Raw genomic sequence first — 15,126 nt, forward strand, 5'->3', positions numbered from 1 at the left:
CGGGCTGCGCGAGCCCCTGCACGATGGCGGCGATCCTCCGGATGTGGCGGGGATGGGGGCTGTTGCGCAGCTCGGGGAGCCTGTCTGGCGGCTCGGGCGCGCGCGTTTCGGCCCCGAGGACGTTGCGCGGCACTCTCTCCCGGTGGAAGATGCGGGAGAAGGTGTCAGGGCTGCGAGAGAGCAGAGAGCGCCATGGGCTGCTGGAGGGGGCCGGCGGCCGCCTTGCTGAGGGCTGCCCTGGGCACAGCGCAGGGCGAGGCAGCCAGCGAGCCGCAGAGCGGGAGCCGGGGCTGGCGCCTTGCTGCCTGCTGGCTGCAAAGCTGGCCCCAGCGGGGCGGGCGCGTGCTGCCGGGGGCGTGCGGCTGGCGCTGGGGCAAGGCAGCGAGCGAGCAGCAAGGGGCTTTGCTGGGGGCCGCGCGGGGCAGCGCGGGGCCAGCGCAGCTGGGCCCGGCCGGCTCCCTCGGCGGTGGCCGGCCGGGCCGAGGCCAGTGCGCAGCGGCGCCCGGCACCCGAGCTCTGGCCAAGGCGGCTGCAGGCCGCTGCAGGGAGCCCCGCAGTGGCCGAGCAGCCGTGGGCGGCCGTGGGCAGAGGGCCGGGAGGCTGAGGGAGGGCAGCGGCAGGGTCGCGCGTGCGCAGCCACGGCACTCACCCGTCCTGCGGAGCCGCCTTCCTCCTGCGCTGCCCGCCCAGCTCGAGCGTCTGGTAGTCGGGCGCACGCAGGAGAGGAGGCGCCGGGCGCCGAGCGAGGGTGCACGGCACGCGCCTCTCAGCGTCGGGCAGGGCCCGGGGCGGAGCCCGGGCTGCGCTGCCCGCAGCATGGCCTGGCCTCCGGGCATGCGCCATCCTGTCGGGGTGGCGAGGAGGTGCAGACTGGCAGGCGCCGTGGCCCACGGCCGTGCAGCACCGGCACCTCCATTGTGAGTGCGGCGCGGGGCCATTGTGAGGCGCCCTGGGTTGCCCGGAGACGTGGGGCGGGCGGGGGGTGGGGGGGTGGGGTGGGAGGGGGTGCCGAGGGGCCGTGGGGAGGGGCTGGCCCCCCCGCAGGCCGTGGCCCCGGCAGTGCCCCGCGGCTCTGCGGCCTGCAGGCCGTGCCCGGCTCCGCCAGCGGAAGCCCCCGTCTTGTGTTGCGGCGCCAGCAGTTGCGCCGTGCCCTCCGTGCCGTGCCGGCTCTTGCCCGGCTGGATGCTGCCAAGCGAGCAGCACAGGGCCTGGCCCTCCTTGTGCCACCTTTGCCCCACTGACTCCAGCGGGGCTGCCTGCTGTGTCCCAGGTGGGGAAGAGAGTGGGCAAGAGCAGCTGTGTGGCTCCAGCTGGGAAAGGCTTGCCAGCGTGGCGCAGCGCCCCATCCCAGTCCTCGCGGTGGCTTGGAGACGCGCCTGAGCGCAATGACCGCTGCCCTCTGGTGCTCCCGCTAGCCTTTCAGAGCGGGAAGCTCCTCGCTGTGCCTAGGGACGGTGGAGGCGATACGCAGACTGGGCCGGAGGGAGGGTTTTTGCGGCAAAGGAAGGCGTGGGCCCTGCGGCAGCAGGGAGAGCCCTGCCGTGGGGGCGCCCGCTCCAGCCCCCCTGCCCGCTTTGGGAGAGCGCGCGTCGGCTTTGGCCTCCTCCCTCCACCTGGCGCCCCCCCCCGACACCCCCCCCCGCCGCCCACACTACTACTGCCGAGCCCAAGGCCCATCTCCACACGCCAAGCCCAAGCGCTGCCCACCCGTGCCGGGGCAGCCAGGGCAGGGCACGAAGGGCATCAGAGAGCTGCGCTGCGAGACGCACCGCAGTAGGGGGACGGCAGGGGTGTTCGGGCAACGGCCATGCGGCTGGCAGAGGGCCTGTGAGACGCCTGCGGGCAGGCCCTGGGCCTCTCTCGCAGCACTGGCCTGAAGCCCGACGCCAGTCGCCAAAGCGGCACCCTTAGGCCGGGCCCCTGCTCTGGCCTTTGGCCTGCCACAATTGCTAAGGCAAATGCCACAGCTGTAAGGCCTTTTGCGAGCTCCTAGGCCAGCCCACAGCCTGATCCCTCAAGCGCCCTCGTGAGGGGCTCCTCCATGTCCTGTGTTCCGGCGGGCCGGGAAAGGGAGGGAGGGAGGGCGGGCGGTCGACAAATGTGTCGCCTAGGCGTTCCCGCCGAGCAAGAAAGGTGCTGTTACAGAAGGGAGCGAGAAAGGTTGCGTGAGGAAGTTTATCAGCAGCCGGAGGCGTGAGTGCTCGCAACACTGCCATCCCAGGGATCTGGCGGGCCCCAGCTGATGGACCGAGCGTCGGGTCTTGAGCGGTGCACTCGGGGGCTGCTGTGGCTGCTTCAGTCCGAGGCGGCCTTCCTCGGCAGCTCTCCACGCCTCGTCGCTTCCCGTGGGCGGTGGCTGCAGAGCGCGTGGTCAGGAGAGCCTGGGAAACCTGACGGCGTCCACGCGGGCTTCCTCGGGGCCTGGGACAAAGCAGAGGAAGGGAAGCGGTGAGAGAGGCCGCCGCGCCGGGCCTGCTGTGCGGCCTCGCCTCAGCCCGCCTTGCTCTTGGCAGGCCAGCTGCGAGGGGCCGTGGAGGGAAAGGAGCTGGCGCTGTGGCCCCCCCCACCCCCCCCACCCTCGCCTCGCCCCGCCCCGCTGCGGCGTCGCTGTTGCTGGGAGGACGCGGTGGGCGAGGGGGAAGGCCGCGGGGGCAGCGGAGGGCTGGCCGAGGGCCGAGGGGTGTGCGAGGAAGGGCTGCGTCGTTGCAGCGCTGGCAAGGCAGAGGCCCTGCAGCTGGGGCTGCCTGAGGGGAGGCGCCTCAGGGATGGAGGCCTCGAGGGAGGCAGGCCGGAGCTGAAGGGCCTTGGCGTGCCGGCGGCATGCAGGGAGGGGGTGGCCTGTGCACGGGCAGCTAGGCAGAGCCCGCGGCTGGGGCTCGGGGGCCGAGGGGCGGGGGTGCTGCGCTGCCGCAAGGCGCGCGGCTTCCCCAAGGCGGAGGGCGGTTGCGCGCGGGCTCTGCGGCTGGACGCAACTTACAGGCTGGCCTCCTGAAGTGCTGCGCGGCGCTTGGGCTGCCTGCCCACTCCCACCAGCGAGCCTGCCAAGGAGAAGGGACGCTGTTGAAAGGTGCTGCCGTGCTGAGCTTCGCCAGGCTGTGCTGCGCTGCCGTGGGCTGCCCTGGTGCAGGCACCCTAGCCCCTGCCCTTGGCCGGGGGGGGGGCCCTTGCGTGCCCACTGCTTCTGCTGGCCCTGCCTGGCGTGCGCAGCGCTCTCGGTGCCCGTGGCCCTTGCTTGTCCGCGGGCAAGGGAGGCAGCACTTCCTACCTGCTCTGCCTCGGTGCCTTCGGTGCGCACCAGGAAAACGGGCTGCGCGAGCCCCTGCACGATGGCGGCGATCCTCCGGATGTGGCGGGGATGGGGGCTGTTGCGCAGCTCGGGGAGCCTGTCTGGCGGCTCGGGCGCGCGCGTTTCGGCCCCGAGGACGTTGCGCGGCACTCTCTCCCGGTGGAAGATGCGGGAGAAGGTGTCAGGGCTGCGAGAGAGCAGAGAGCGCCATGGGCTGCTGGAGGGGGCCGGCGGCCGCCTTGCTGAGGGCTGCCCTGGGCACAGCGCAGGGCGAGGCAGCCAGCGAGCCGCAGAGCGGGAGCCGGGGCTGGCGCCTTGCTGCCTGCTGGCTGCAAAGCTGGCCCCAGCGGGGCGGGCGCGTGCTGCCGGGGGCGTGCGGCTGGCGCTGGGGCAAGGCAGCGAGCGAGCAGCAAGGGGCTTTGCTGGGGGCCGCGCGGGGCAGCGCGGGGCCAGCGCAGCTGGGCCCGGCCGGCTCCCTCGGCGGTGGCCGGCCGGGCCGAGGCCAGTGCGCAGCGGCGCCCGGCACCCGAGCTCTGGCCAAGGCGGCTGCAGGCCGCTGCAGGGAGCCCCGCAGTGGCCGAGCAGCCGTGGGCGGCCGTGGGCAGAGGGCCGGGAGGCTGAGGGAGGGCAGCGGCAGGGTCGCGCGTGCGCAGCCACGGCACTCACCCGTCCTGCGGAGCCGCCTTCCTCCTGCGCTGCCCGCCCAGCTCGAGCGTCTGGTAGTCGGGCGCACGCAGGAGAGGAGGCGCCGGGCGCCGAGCGAGGGTGCACGGCACGCGCCTCTCAGCGTCGGGCAGGGCCTGGGGCGGAGCCCGGGCTGCGCTGCCCGCAGCATGGCCTGGCCTCCGGGCATGCGCCATCCTGTCGGGGTGGCGAGGAGGTGCAGACTGGCAGGCGCCATGGCCCACGGCCGTGCAGCACCGGCACCTCCATTGTGAGTGCGGCGCGGGGCCATTGTGAGGCGCCCTGGGTTGCCCGGAGACGTGGGGCGGGCGGGGGGTGGGGGGGTGGGGTGGGAGGGGGTGCCGAGGGGCCGTGGGGAGGGGCTGGCCCCCCCGCAGGCCGTGGCCCCGGCAGTGCCCCGCGGCTCTGCGGCCTGCAGGCCGTGCCCGGCTCCGCCAGCGGAAGCCCCCGTCTTGTCTTGCGGCGCCAGCAGTTGCGCCGTGCCCTCCGTGCCGTGCCGGCTCTTGCCCGGCTGGATGCTGCCAAGCGAGCAGCACAGGGCCTGGCCCTCCTTGTGCCACCTTTGCCCCACTGACTCCAGCGGGGCTGCCTGCTGTGTCCCAGGTGGGGAAGAGAGTGGGCAAGAGCAGCTGTGTGGCTCCAGCTGGGAAAGGCTTGCCAGTGTGGCGCAGCGCCCCATCCCAGTCCTCGCGGTGGCTTGGAGACGCGCCTGAGCGCAATGACCGCTGCCCTCTGGTGCTCCCGCTAGCCTTTCAGAGCGGGAAGCTCCTCGCTGTGCCTAGGGACGGTGGAGGCGATACGCAGACTGGGCCGGAGGGAGGGTTTTTGCGGCAAAGGAAGGCGTGGGCCCTGCGGCAGCAGGGAGAGCCCTGCCGTGGGGGCGCCCGCTCCAGCCCCCCTGCCCGCTTTGGGAGAGCGCGCGTCGGCTCTGGCCTCCTCCCTCCACCTGGCGCCCCCCCCCCGACACCCCCCCGCCGCCGCCCCCACCCCTCCGCCCACACTACTACTGCCGAGCCCAAGGCCCATCTCCACACGCCAAGCCCAAGCGCTGCCCACCCGTGCCGGGGCAGCCAGGGCAGGGCACGAAGGGCATCAGAGAGCTGCGCTGCGAGACGCGCCGCAGTAGGGGGACGGCAGGGGTGTTCGGGCAACGGCCATGCGGCTGGCAGAGGGCCTGTGAGACGCCTGCGGGCAGGCCCTGGGCCTCTCTCGCAGCACTGGCCTGAAGCCCGACGCCAGTCGCCAAAGCGGCACCCTTAGGCCGGGCCCCTGCTCTGGCCTTTGGCCTGCCACAATTGCTAAGGCAAATGCCACAGCTGTAAGGCCTTTTGCGAGCTCCTAGGCCAGCCCACAGCCTGATCCCTCAAGCGCCCTTGTGAGGGGCTCCTCCATGTCCTGTGTTCCGGCGGGCCGGGAAAGGGAGGGAGGGAGGGAGGGCGGGCGACAAATGTGTCGCCTAGGCGTTCCCGCCGAGCAAGAAGGGTGCTGTTACAGAAGGGAGCGAGAAAGGTTGCGTGAGGAAGTTTATCAGCAGCCGGAGGCGTGAGTGCTCGCAACACTGCCATCCCAGGGATCTGGCGGGCCCCAGCTGATGGACCGAGCGTCGGGTCTTGAGCGGTGCACTCGGGGGCTGCTGTGGCTGCTTCAGTCCGAGGCGGCCTTCCTCGGCAGCTCTCCACGCCTCGTCGCTTCCCGTGGGCGGTGGCTGCAGAGCGCGTGGTCAGGAGAGCCTGGGAAACCTGACGGCGTCCACGCGGGCTTCCTCGGGGCCTGGGACAAAGCAGAGGAAGGGAAGCGGTGAGAGAGGCCGCTGCGCCGGGCCTGCTGTGCGGCCTCGCCTCAGCCCGCCTTGCTCTTGGCAGGCCAGCTGCGAGGGGCCGTGGAGGGAAAGGAGCTGGCGCTGTGGCCCCCCCCCACCCCCCCCACCCTCGCCTCGCCCCGCCCCGCTGCGGCGTCGCTGTTGCTGGGAGGACGCGGTGGGCGAGGGGGAAGGCCGCAGGGGCAGCGGAGGGCTGGCCGAGGGCCGAGGGGTGTGCGAGGAAGGGCTGCGTCGTTGCAGCGCTGGCAAGGCAGAGGCCCTGCAGCTGGGGCTGCCTGAGGGGAGGCGCCTCAGGGATGGAGGCCTCGAGGGAGGCAGGCCGGAGCTGAAGGGCCTTGGCGTGCCGGCGGCATGCAGGGAGGGGGTGGCCTGTGCACGGGCAGCTAGGCAGAGCCCGCGGCTGGGGCTCGGGGGCCGAGGGGCGGGGGTGCTGCGCTGCCGCAAGGCGCGCGGCTTCCCCAAGGCGGAGGGCGGTTGCGCGCGGGCTCTGCGGCTGGACGCAACTTACAGGCTGGCCTCCTGAAGCGCTGCGCGGCGCTTGGGCTGCCTGCCCACTCCCACCAGCGAGCCTGCCAAGGAGAAGGGACGCTGTTGAAAGGTGCTGCCGTGCTGAGCTTCGCCAGGCTGTGCTGCGCTGCCGTGGGCTGCCCTGGTGCAGGCACCCTAGCCCCTGCCCTTGGCCGGGGGGGGGGCCCTTGCGTGCCCACTGCTTCTGCTGGCCCTGCCTGGCGTGCGCAGCGCTCTCGGTGCCCGTGGCCCTTGCTTGTCCGCGGGCAAGGGAGGCAGCACTTCCTACCTGCTCTGCCTCGGTGCCTTCGGTGCGCACCAGGAAAACGGGCTGCGCGAGCCCCTGCACGATGGCGGCGATCCTCCGGATGTGGCGGGGATGGGGGCTGTTGCGCAGCTCGGGGAGCCTGTCTGGCGGCTCGGGCGCGCGCGTTTCGGCCCCGAGGACGTTGCGCGGCACTCTCTCCCGGTGGAAGATGCGGGAGAAGGTGTCAGGGCTGCGAGAGAGCAGAGAGCGCCATGGGCTGCTGGAGGGGGCCGGCGGCCGCCTTGCTGAGGGCTGCCCTGGGCACAGCGCAGGGCGAGGCAGCCAGCGAGCCGCAGAGCGGGAGCCGGGGCTGGCGCCTTGCTGCCTGCTGGCTGCAAAGCTGGCCCCAGCGGGGCGGGCGCGTGCTGCCGGGGGCGTGCGGCTGGCGCTGGGGCAAGGCAGCGAGCGAGCAGCAAGGGGCTTTGCTGGGGGCCGCGCGGGGCAGCGCGGGGCCAGCGCAGCTGGGCCCGGCCGGCTCCCTCGGCGGTGGCCGGCCGGGCCGAGGCCAGTGCGCAGCGGCGCCCGGCACCCGAGCTCTGGCCAAGGCGGCTGCAGGCCGCTGCAGGGAGCCCCGCAGTGGCCGAGCAGCCGTGGGCGGCCGTGGGCAGAGGGCCGGGAGGCTGAGGGAGGGCAGCGGCAGGGTCGCGCGTGCGCAGCCACGGCACTCACCCGTCCTGCGGAGCCGCCTTCCTCCTGCGCTGCCCGCCCAGCTCGAGCGTCTGGTAGTCGGGCGCACGCAGGAGAGGAGGCGCCGGGCGCCGAGCGAGGGTGCACGGCACGCGCCTCTCAGCGTCGGGCAGGGCCCGGGGCGGAGCCCGGGCTGCGCTGCCCGCAGCATGGCCTGGCCTCCGGGCATGCGCCATCCTGTCGGGGTGGCGAGGAGGTGCAGACTGGCAGGCGCCGTGGCCCACGGCCGTGCAGCACCGGCACCTCCATTGTGAGTGCGGCGCGGGGCCATTGTGAGGCGCCCTGGGTTGCCCGGAGACGTGGGGCGGGCGGGGGGTGGGGGGGTGGGGTGGGAGGGGGTGCCGAGGGGCCGTGGGGAGGGGCTGGCCCCCCCGCAGGCCGTGGCCCCGGCAGTGCCCCGCGGCTCTGCGGCCTGCAGGCCGTGCCCGGCTCCGCCAGCGGAAGCCCCCGTCTTGTCTTGCGGCGCCAGCAGTTGCGCCGTGCCCTCCGTGCCGTGCCGGCTCTTGCCCGGCTGGATGCTGCCAAGCGAGCAGCACAGGGCCTGGCCCTCCTTGTGCCACCTTTGCCCCACTGACTCCAGCGGGGCTGCCTGCTGTGTCCCAGGTGGGGAAGAGAGTGGGCAAGAGCAGCTGTGTGGCTCCAGCTGGGAAAGGCTTGCCAGCGTGGCGCAGCGCCCCATCCCAGTCCTCGCGGTGGCTTGGAGACGCGCCTGAGCGCAATGACCGCTGCCCTCTGGTGCTCCCGCTAGCCTTTCAGAGCGGGAAGCTCCTCGCTGTGCCTAGGGACGGTGGAGGCGATACGCAGACTGGGCCGGAGGGAGGGTTTTTGCGGCAAAGGAAGGCGTGGGCCCTGCGGCAGCAGGGAGAGCCCTGCCGTGGGGGCGCCCGCTCCAGCCCCCCTGCCCGCTTTGGGAGAGCGCGCGTCGGCTCTGGCCTCCTCCCTCCACCTGGCGCCCCCCCCCCGACACCCCCCCGCCGCCGCCCCCACCCCTCCGCCCACACTACTACTGCCGAGCCCAAGGCCCATCTCCACACGCCAAGCCCAAGCGCTGCCCACCCGTGCCGGGGCAGCCAGGGCAGGGCACGAAGGGCATCAGAGAGCTGCGCTGCGAGACGCGCCGCAGTAGGGGGACGGCAGGGGTGTTCGGGCAACGGCCATGCGGCTGGCAGAGGGCCTGTGAGACGCCTGCGGGCAGGCCCTGGGCCTCTCTCGCAGCACTGGCCTGAAGCCCGACGCCAGTCGCCAAAGCGGCACCCTTAGGCCGGGCCCCTGCTCTGGCCTTTGGCCTGCCACAATTGCTAAGGCAAATGCCACAGCTGTAAGGCCTTTTGCGAGCTCCTAGGCCAGCCCACAGCCTGATCCCTCAAGCGCCCTTGTGAGGGGCTCCTCCATGTCCTGTGTTCCGGCGGGCCGGGAAAGGGAGGGAGGGAGGGAGGGCGGGCGACAAATGTGTCGCCTAGGCGTTCCCGCCGAGCAAGAAGGGTGCTGTTACAGAAGGGAGCGAGAAAGGTTGCGTGAGGAAGTTTATCAGCAGCCGGAGGCGTGAGTGCTCGCAACACTGCCATCCCAGGGATCTGGCGGGCCCCAGCTGATGGACCGAGCGTCGGGTCTTGAGCGGTGCACTCGGGGGCTGCTGTGGCTGCTTCAGTCCGAGGCGGCCTTCCTCGGCAGCTCTCCACGCCTCGTCGCTTCCCGTGGGCGGTGGCTGCAGAGCGCGTGGTCAGGAGAGCCTGGGAAACCTGACGGCGTCCACGCGGGCTTCCTCGGGGCCTGGGACAAAGCAGAGGAAGGGAAGCGGTGAGAGAGGCCGCTGCGCCGGGCCTGCTGTGCGGCCTTGCCTCAGCCCGCCTTGCTCTTGGCAGGCCAGCTGCGAGGGGCCGTGGAGGGAAAGGAGCTGGCGCTGTGGCCCCCCCCCACCCCCCCCACCCTCGCCTCGCCCCGCCCCGCTGCGGCGTCGCTGTTGCTGGGAGGACGCGGTGGGCGAGGGGGAAGGCCGCAGGGGCAGCGGAGGGCTGGCCGAGGGCCGAGGGGTGTGCGAGGAAGGGCTGCGTCGTTGCAGCGCTGGCAAGGCAGAGGCCCTGCAGCTGGGGCTGCCTGAGGGGAGGCGCCTCAGGGATGGAGGCCTCGAGGGAGGCAGGCCGGAGCTGAAGGGCCTTGGCGTGCCGGCGGCATGCAGGGAGGGGGTGGCCTGTGCACGGGCAGCTAGGCAGAGCCCGCGGCTGGGGCTCGGGGGCCGAGGGGCGGGGGTGCTGCGCTGCCGCAAGGCGCGCGGCTTCCCCAAGGCGGAGGGCGGTTGCGCGCGGGCTCTGCGGCTGGACGCAACTTACAGGCTGGCCTCCTGAAGCGCTGCGCGGCGCTTGGGCTGCCTGCCCACTCCCACCAGCGAGCCTGCCAAGGAGAAGGGACGCTGTTGAAAGGTGCTGCCGTGCTGAGCTTCGCCAGGCTGTGCTGCGCTGCCGTGGGCTGCCCTGGTGCAGGCACCCTAGCCCCTGCCCTTGGCCGGGGGGGGGGCCCTTGCGTGCCCACTGCTTCTGCTGGCCCTGCCTGGCGTGCGCAGCGCTCTCGGTGCCCGTGGCCCTTGCTTGTCCGCGGGCAAGGGAGGCAGCACTTCCTACCTGCTCTGCCTCGGTGCCTTCGGTGCGCACCAGGAAAACGGGCTGCGCGAGCCCCTGCACGATGGCGGCGATCCTCCGGATGTGGCGGGGATGGGGGCTGTTGCGCAGCTCGGGGAGCCTGTCTGGCGGCTCGGGCGCGCGCGTTTCGGCCCCGAGGACGTTGCGCGGCACTCTCTCCCGGTGGAAGATGCGGGAGAAGGTGTCAGGGCTGCGAGAGAGCAGAGAGCGCCATGGGCTGCTGGAGGGGGCCGGCGGCCGCCTTGCTGAGGGCTGCCCTGGGCACAGCGCAGGGCGAGGCAGCCAGCGAGCCGCAGAGCGGGAGCCGGGGCTGGCGCCTTGCTGCCTGCTGGCTGCAAAGCTGGCCCCAGCGGGGCGGGCGCGTGCTGCCGGGGGCGTGCGGCTGGCGCTGGGGCAAGGCAGCGAGCGAGCAGCAAGGGGCTTTGCTGGGGGCCGCGCGGGGCAGCGCGGGGCCAGCGCAGCTGGGCCCGGCCGGCTCCCTCGGCGGTGGCCGGCCGGGCCGAGGCCAGTGCGCAGCGGCGCCCGGCACCCGAGCTCTGGCCAAGGCGGCTGCAGGCCGCTGCAGGGAGCCCCGCAGTGGCCGAGCAGCCGTGGGCGGCCGTGGGCAGAGGGCCGGGAGGCTGAGGGAGGGCAGCGGCAGGGTCGCGCGTGCGCAGCCACGGCACTCACCCGTCCTGCGGAGCCGCCTTCCTCCTGCGCTGCCCGCCCAGCTCGAGCGTCTGGTAGTCGGGCGCACGCAGGAGAGGAGGCGCCGGGCGCCGAGCGAGGGTGCACGGCACGCGCCTCTCAGCGTCGGGCAGGGCCCGGGGCGGAGCCCGGGCTGCGCTGCCCGCAGCATGGCCTGGCCTCCGGGCATGCGCCATCCTGTCGGGGTGGCGAGGAGGTGCAGACTGGCAGGCGCCGTGGCCCACGGCCGTGCAGCACCGGCACCTCCATTGTGAGTGCGGCGCGGGGCCATTGTGAGGCGCCCTGGGTTGCCCGGAGACGTGGGGCGGGCGGGGGGTGGGGGGGTGGGGTGGGAGGGGGTGCCGAGGGGCCGTGGGGAGGGGCTGCCCCCCCCGCAGGCCGTGGCCCCGGCAGTGCCCCGCGGCTCTGCGGCCTGCAGGCCGTGCCCGGCTCCGCCAGCGGAAGCCCCCGTCTTGTCTTGCGGCGCCAGCAGTTGCGCCGTGCCCTCCGTGCCGTGCCGGCTCTTGCCCGGCTGGATGCTGCCAAGCGAGCAGCACAGGGCCTGGCCCTCCTTGTGCCACCTTTGCCCCACTGACTCCAGCGGGGCTGCCTGCTGTGTCCCAGGTGGGGAAGAGAGTGGGCAAGAGCAGCTGTGTGGCTCCAGCTGGGAAAGGCTTGCCAGCGTGGCGCAGCGCCCCATCCCAGTCCTCGCGGTGGCTTGGAGACGCGCCTGAGCGCAATGACCGCTGCCCTCTGGTGCTCCCGCTAGCCTTTCAGAGCGGGAAGCTCCTCGCTGTGCCTAGGGACGGTGGAGGCGATACGCAGACTGGGCCGGAGGGAGGGTTTTTGCGGCAAAGGAAGGCGTGGGCCCTGCGGCAGCAGGGAGAGCCCTGCCGTGGGGGCGCCCGCTCCAGCCCCCCTGCCCGCTTTGGGAGAGCGCGCGTCGGCTTTGGCCTCCTCCCTCCACCTGGCGCCCCCCCCGACACCCCCCCCCCCGCCGCCCACACTACTACTGCCGAGCCCAAGGCCCATCTCCACACGCCAAGCCCAAGCGCTGCCCACCCGTGCCGGGGCAGCCAGGGCAGGGCACGAAGGGCATCAGAGAGCTGCGCTGCGAGACGCGCCGCAGTAGGGGGACGGCAGGGGTGTTCGGGCAACGGCCATGCGGCTGGCAGAGGGCCTGTGAGACGCCTGCGGGCAGGCCCTGGGCCTCTCTCGCAGCACTGGCCTGAAGCCCGACGCCAGTCGCCAAAGCGGCACCCTTAGGCCGGGCCCCTGCTCTGGCCTTTGGCCTGCCACAATTGCTAAGGCAAATGCCACAGCTGTAAGGCCTTTTGCGAGCTCCTAGGCCAGCCCACAGCCTGATCCCTCAAGCGCCCTCGTGAGGGGCTCCTCCATGTCCTGTGTTCCGGCGGGCCGGGAAAGGGAGGGAGGGAGGGAGGGAGGGCGGGCGGGCGACAAATGTGTCGCCTAGGCGTTCCCGCCGAGCAAGAAGGGTGCTGTTACAGAAGGGAGCGAGAAAGGTTGCGTGAGGAAGTTTATCAGCAGCCGGAGGCGTGAGTGCTCGCAACACTGCCATCCCAGGGATCTGGCGGGCCCCAGCTGATGGACCGAGCGTCGGGTCTTGAGCGGTGCACTCGGGGGCTGCTGTGGCTGCTTCAGTCCGAGGCGGCCTTCCTCGGCAGCTCTCCACGCCTCGTCGCTTCCCGTGGGCGGTGGCTGCAGAGCGCGTGGTCAGGAGAGCCTGGGAAACCTGACGGCGTCCACGCGGGCTTCCTCGGGGCCTGGGACAAAGCAGAGGAAGGGAAGCGGTGAGAGAGGCCGCCGCGCCGGGCCTGCTGTGCGGCCTCGCCTCAGCCCGCCTTGCTCTTGGCAGGCCAGCTGCGAGGGGCCGTGGAGGGAAAGGAGCTGGCGCTGTGGCCCCCCCCCACCCCCCCACCCTCGCCCCGCCCCGCTGTGGCGTCGCTGTTGCTGGGAGGACGCGGTGGGCGAGGGGGAAGGCTGCGGGGGCAGCGGAGGGCTGGCCGAGGGCCGAGGGGTGTGCGAGGAAGGGCTGCGTCGTTGCAGCGCTGGCAAGGCAGAGGCCCTGCAGCTGGGGCTGCCTGAGGGGAGGCGCCTCAGGGATGGAGGCCTCGAGGGAGGCAGGCCGGAGCTGAAGGGCCTTGGCGTGCCGGCGGCATGCAGGGAGGGGGTGGCCTGTGCACGGGCAGCTAGGCAGAGCCCGCGGCTGGGGCTCGGGGGCCGAGGGGCGGGGGTGCTGCGCTGCCGCAAGGCGCGCGGCTTCCCCAAGGCGGAGGGCGGTTGCGCGCGGGCTCTGCGGCTGGACGCAACTTACAGGCTGGCCTCCTGAAGCGCTGCGCGGCGCTTGGGCTGCCTGCCCACTCCCACCAGCGAGCCTGCCAAGGAGAAGGGACGCTGTTGAAAGGTGCTGCCGTGCTGAGCTTCGCCAGGCTGTGCTGCGCTGCCGTGGGCTGCCCTGGTGCAGGCACCCTAGCCCCTGCCCTTGGCCGGGGGGGGGGCCCTTGCGTGCCCACTGCTTCTGCTGGCCCTGCCTGGCGTGCGCAGCGCTCTCGGTGCCCGTGGCCCTTGCTTGTCCGCGGGCAAGGGAGGCAGCACTTCCTACCTGCTCTGCCTCGGTGCCTTCGGTGCGCACCAGGAAAACGGGCTGCGCGAGCCCCTGCACGATGGCGGCGATCCTCCGGATGTGGCGGGGATGGGGGCTGTTGCGCAGCTCGGGGAGCCTGTCTGGCGGCTCGGGCGCGCGCGTTTCGGCCCCGAGGACGTTGCGCGGCACTCTCTCCCGGTGGAAGATGCGGGAGAAGGTGTCAGGGCTGCGAGAGAGCAGAGAGCGCCATGGGCTGCTGGAGGGGGCCGGCGGCCGCCTTGCTGAGGGCTGCCCTGGGCACAGCGCAGGGCGAGGCAGCCAGCGAGCCGCAGAGCGGGAGCCGGGGCTGGCGCCTTGCTGCCTGCTGGCTGCAAAGCTGGCCCCAGCGGGGCGGGCGCGTGCTGCCGGGGGCGTGCGGCTGGCGCTGGGGCAAGGCAGCGAGCGAGCAGCAAGGGGCTTTGCTGGGGGCCGCGCGGGGCAGCGCGGGGCCAGCGCAGCTGGGCCCGGCCGGCTCCCTCGGCGGTGGCCGGCCGGGCCGAGGCCAGTGCGCAGCGGCGCCCGGCACCCGAGCTCTGGCCAAGGCGGCTGCAGGCCGCTGCAGGGAGCCCCGCAGTGGCCGAGCAGCCGTGGGCGGCCGTGGGCAGAGGGCCGGGAGGCTGAGGGAGGGCAGCGGCAGGGTCGCGCGTGCGCAGCCACGGCACTCACCCATCCTGCGGAGCCGCCTTCCTCCTGCGCTGCCCGCCCAGCTCGAGCGTCTGGTAGTCGGGCGCACGCAGGAGAGGAGGCGCCGGGCGCCGAGCGAGGGTGCACGGCACGCGCCTCTCAGCGTCGGGCAGGGCCCGGGGCGGAGCCCGGGCTGCGCTGCCCGCAGCATGGCCTGGCCTCCGGGCATGCGCCATCCTGTCGGGGTGGCGAGGAGGTGCAGACTGGCAGGCGCCGTGGCCCACGGCCGTGCAGCACCGGCACCTCCATTGTGAGTGCGGCGCGGGGCCATTGTGAGGCGCCCTGGGTTGCCCGGAGACGTGGGGCGGGCGGGGGGTGGGGGGGTGGGGTGGGAGGGGGTGCCGAGGGGCCGTGGGGAGGGGCTGGCCCCCCCGCAGGCCGTGGCCCCGGCAGTGCCCCGCGGCTCTGCGGCCTGCAGGCCGTGCCCGGCTCCGCCAGCGGAAGCCCCCGTCTTGTCTTGCGGCGCCAGCAGTTGCGCCGTGCCCTCCGTGCCGTGCCGGCTCTTGCCCGGCTGGATGCTGCCAAGCGAGCAGCACAGGGCCTGGCCCTCCTTGTGCCACCTTTGCCCCACTGACTCCAGCGGGGCTGCCTGCTGTGTCCCAGGTGGGGAAGAGAGTGGGCAAGAGCAGCTGTGTGGCTCCAGCTGGGAAAGGCTTGCCAGCGTGGCGCAGCGCCCCATCCCAGTCCTCGCGGTGGCTTGGAGACGCGCCTGAGCGCAATGACCGCTGCCCTCTGGTGCTCCCGCTAGCCTTTCAGAGCGGGAAGCTCCTCGCTGTGCCTAGGGACGGTGGAGGCGATACGCAGACTGGGCCGGAGGGAGGGTTTTTGCGGCAAAGGAAGGCGTGGGCCCTGCGGCAGCAGGGAGAGCCCTGCCGTGGGGGCGCCCGCTCCAGCCCCCCTGCCCGCTTTGGGAGAGCGCGCGTCGGCTTTGGCCTCCTCCCTCCACCTGGCGCCCCCCCCGACACCCCCCCCTCCGCCGCCCACACTACTACTGCCGAGCCCAAGGCCCATCTCCACACGCCAAGCCCAAGCGCTGCCCACCCGTGCCGGGGCAGCCAGGGCAGGGCACGAAGGGCATCAGAGAGCTGCGCTGCGAGACGCGCCGCAGTAGGGGGACGGCAGGGGTGTTCGGGCAACGGCCATGCGGCTGGCAGAGGGCCTGTGAGACGCCTGCGGGCAGGCCCTGGGCCTCTCTCGCAGCACTGGCCT

Source organism: Struthio camelus, chromosome Z (genome assembly GCF_040807025.1).
Source record: "Struthio camelus isolate bStrCam1 chromosome Z, bStrCam1.hap1, whole genome shotgun sequence".
Lineage (NCBI taxonomy): Eukaryota > Metazoa > Chordata > Aves > Struthioniformes > Struthionidae > Struthio > Struthio camelus.